The following is a 4,566-nucleotide window of genomic DNA, read 5'->3' on the forward strand; positions in this document are numbered from 1 at the left end:
TTTCTATATGAAGTCTCATATTAAAAGACCCCTCCAGGACTTGTCATGCAGGGATGTGTGGACTGGTGTCACCAACTTTCACAGCTGTCACTCTAGGGACCAGAACTGGAGGGTCCCGTGAGCAGACCAGCTTACAGAATATCACCCTGGCCAAGTACATTTTTCTCAGGGTATCAAATGTGTTGTCATTATATAAAATACCATTTTCTGTTATGATGATAGCAAATCAGAAGCTCTGTTCCTTTCAGTAATACTCATTACAAGAAGCATTCAGTTATTGATTCTAGGGAAGTCCCGCTCAAGCCCTGAACTAGAGGACCGGATGAATCACCCATTGTTTGTGGACTCTGCACATTAATGGCACAAAGTGTTATTAAACAAACCTGTTATGTGTAGCTTAAAGCATGACTCTGGGATTGCTTTAAGTCACACTCGTAGCAGGTTCCTGAAGCAATAAAACAGGTAAAGAATGACAGGCCTTTAACAAGTGACCTTTATAGATGCAAAAACGACCCCACCCTGAATTGGTGAAAGCAACTGGACAAAGTATGATTGAGCTACAGGGCAATCTGGCTTATGTAAGACTCCACCTTGACTAACAGAGTCTAATCAGCGGGGTGGGCAGTTTGCGGTGAGTTTTATAGTAACTGGAGAATAACATTTTGCTTACTTTACGTCTCTAGAGACTTGTCAGAAATATAGTGAAAATGTTAAGACTAGATATATCGAAAGAAACTTTTCTTCCAAAACATGGGCTGTGGATTTATTATGATCTCATTAGCCCATTTAAGGAAATAACTATCTAAATTCCAAGAAGTTTGAAAATCTAAGTATTCTACATTACATTTTAAACATCCATTTTGGCGTCTATAGGGCCTACGGATCTAGCAAAGAGCCTGACAAATTCTTTTGTAAGAACCCTAATTTTATTCTACCTGACAGAGTCCAGTGATTTTTTGACAATGGAACCTTTTGGTTCATTTAACAGAGACTTTTATTCACTCATCAATGATCCAGGTTTGGGAAACACTGCCCTGGAAATGAGTGTCCAGAATTTCCCTTTAAATCACTTTGGACCCCCAGTATTCACAGCGCAGGAACTGCTTTGAATCTGCCTTAACTGCCTGCCACTTGGTTCAGAAATGACTCCAGAATCATGGGCTGCCTGAAGCCTTCCCTCCTTCCGGCCACCACACGCTGTGCCCGGCTCTCTGGCCTTGTGCCCACATGCCACTATTTTTGCTCAAGTCCTCTTGGGACTGAAAACTTGACTTTGGACTTCTGGTTTCCAACACCACATGTAAGGAGATAGAAAACGTCACTCTTCCTAATAAGTAAAAAGCTGAACAGACTGAAAAATTAACCCTTCTGGAATCCGAAAAGGAAGGGAGGTCACAGGACAAGCTGCTGTCCCCCAGGACTGGAGAATCAGACAAACACAGAGTCGCCGCTTACCTGGAGCAGAGACTCAGGACCCGGAACCTCCAGGAACCGGTGCCGGGGCAGGAGACCCCGAGCTGTATCAGAGGAATTGCTGGAGGCTCAGTGCCCGCAAGTCTGAGAGTTAAGAACTCCAGGGGACCCCGTCATGATGAGGTCCCCACAATATTGTGAGATTTCTTCTGGAGCTTGTAGAAGTTTATAGCATTGGATGCATATATGAGGAAGAAGAAAGATCTAAAATCACTAATTTTCTACCTTAGGAAACTAGAAAATAAGGACAAATTAAACCTTAAGTAAGCAGAAGAAAATAAATAAGAATTAAAGCAGAAATCAATGAAATTAAAAACAGGAAATTAATAGAGAAAAATTAGTGAATCCAAGATGTTCTTTGGAAAGATCAATAAAATTCATAAACTTGGTGCTCACTTCACCAGCAACATATGCTAAAATTGGCAAGACACAGAGAAGATCAGTATGGCCCCTGTGCAAGGGTGACATGCAAATTCATGAAGTATTCCGTATATTATTTTTAATTGAAAAAAAATTGATAAACCTCTAGCCAGGCTAAGAAAAAAAGAGGGCACATATTGCTAAGTTTGGCAACAAAAGAGGGACATCACTGGAGACCCAGTGGACATCAAAGGGTAATGAAGGAATACTATGAGCAGCTGTTTGCCCATACATTTGATAACCTAGGTTAAATGAACCAATTTCCTTAAAAAACAGAAATTTATACAAGAAGAATGGCCAATATGAATATGTCTATATCTATTAAATAAATTCACTCAATAATTAATAATTTTCTAAAATGTTAAGCAACAGGCCCAGATGGGTTCGCTACTGATTTCCACCAAACATTCAAGAAAGAAATTATATTAATTTTCTACAATCTCTTTTAGGAGATAGAAGCAGAAGCAATACTTCCTAATCATTCTATGAAGCCAGAATTACCATAATAGCAGAAGCAAAGACATTATAAGAAAAGAAAACAACAGGCTAATATCTCCCAAAAATATATGTGCAAAAATTCCTCAATAAAATATTAGCAAATTGAATCCAAAAAAAGTATGAAAATAATTATATACCACAACTAAGTGGGATTTATCCCAGGTGTGCAAGTTTGGCTTAACATATGAAAATCAATTAATGTAATCCAGCACATAACAGACTGAAAAAGAAAAATCATTTCATCATATCAATAAATACCAAAAAATATATAAAACTTTTGATGATATCCAACACCCATTCATGATTAAAAAAACAAACTTTCAGTAAACTAAGATAGAGAGGAACTTTCTCAATGATAAAGATTATCTACAAAAAACAGCTAACATCATACTTTATGATGAGAAAGTTGAGGCAAAATTGTTTACAAATGACATGATCATTTATATAGAAAATCCAAAATAATCTATAAGACAAAAAAAATACCCTGAAAGTAATAAATGATTATAGTAAGATTGCAGGATGCAAGGTTAATATGTGAAAGGCAGTTGCTCTCCTGTATACCAACAATGAACAAGTGGAATTTGAAATTAAAAACAAAAGTAGAACAATTACATGATCCAGCAATCCCACTTCTGATATATCCAAACGAAATGAAAACAAGATCTCAAAGAAATATGTGAATCCTCACATTCATTGCAGCATTATTCAAAAATGGTCAAAATATGGAAATAAGCTAAGGATCTCTCAGCAGAAAAATAGGTAAAAAAGATGGGAGATGTGTAATTAATACATTATTATTATAAAATATGTGATATTAATATATTTAACAAATAGTAATATGTTCTAAAAATATTAATATATAAATATTATAATCAGTATTAACATAAAAATGAGTATTATTCAGCCATGAGATAAAAGGAATTTCTGCCATTTGCAATAAGTTGGATGAATCTTGAGGACATTATAAGTGAGATAGAGTGAAATAAGTCTGACAGAGGGAGACAAATACTATGTGATATCACTTATATGTGGAACCTAAAAATGTCAGACTCAGAGAAGCAGAGAGTAGGGTGGTGGTTACTAGGGACTAGGGGCTGAGGAAAATGGGACTATGTTAGTCAACAGGCACAAACTTCCAATGACAAGTTCTGGGCATTTAATATGCAGATTATAGCTAATAACACTGTATTATATACCTGAAAGTGCCTAGGCGAGCAGATCTTAAATGTTCTCACCACACACATACAAATGGTAATAATGTGACAGGATGGAGGTGTTAGCTAATGCTATGGTAGTAATCATTTGTAAATATATAAACCAAAATATTATACACTTTAAACTTACACAAAGTTACAAGTCAATTATAAATCACCAAAGCTGAAAAAAGCCCACAATACCATTTATATTAAATACTTAGAAATTAACAAATTTCTAAATAAATAAGAAATTTAATACTTAGGTATAACTCTAACAAAATATGTACAAGTTCTATATGAGAAAAGCAAACTCAAAGGACAAAGCCAAAGAACTAAATAAATGGAGAGAGATTCCATGTTCATGGATAAGAAGATACAACATGTCAAGAAGTCACTTCTTCCCAACTCAGTCTATAGATTCGAAGCAATCTCAGAAAGTTAGTTTACAGATATCAGCAAAGTGATTCTAAAGCTTATGAGAGGGCAAAAGACCCAGAGTGGCGAACACAGTGTTGAAGGAGAAGAACAAAGTTAGAGGACAACACTACCTGGCTTCAAGACTTACTATAAAGCTACAGTAATCGTAACAGTGTGGTAATTACAAAAGAATAGATAAATAGACCAATGAAACAAAAGTAAACACCCAAGAATATAATCAACTTATCTTTGACACAGGAACAAATGCAATAGAATGAACAAGGACAGTCTCTTCAACAAATGGTATTGAAACAACTGGATATTCAGATGCAAAAACAGAAAATCTAGACCCAGACCTTACACCCTTCACTAACAGTAACTGAAAATGGATCATAGATCTCAATGTAAAATACAAAACTATAACTCTTCTAGAAGATAACAGGAAAAAATCTAAATGACTTTGATATTATGCCTTTTCAGATAGGACACCATGGACAGGATCCAATGCAGAAATGATTGATGAGCTAGACTTCACTAAAATCTAAAACTTCTGCTCTATGAA

At 35.7% G+C, this 4,566-nt stretch overlaps 1 non-coding gene across 1 annotated transcript; it reads left to right on the forward strand.

Annotated features, from left to right (window-relative positions):
• Window positions 1-1,860: 1,860 nt before the first annotated feature.
• On the forward strand, window positions 1,861-1,969 carry LOC118914604 (U6 spliceosomal RNA). Its single transcript, XR_005025683.2, has one exon. It is a non-coding gene; the product is annotated as a U6 spliceosomal RNA (small nuclear RNA).
• The last annotated feature ends 2,597 nt before the right edge of the window (window positions 1,970-4,566 follow it).

Source organism: Manis pentadactyla, chromosome 14 (assembly GCF_030020395.1).
Source record: "Manis pentadactyla isolate mManPen7 chromosome 14, mManPen7.hap1, whole genome shotgun sequence".
Classification (NCBI taxonomy): domain Eukaryota; kingdom Metazoa; phylum Chordata; class Mammalia; order Pholidota; family Manidae; genus Manis; species Manis pentadactyla.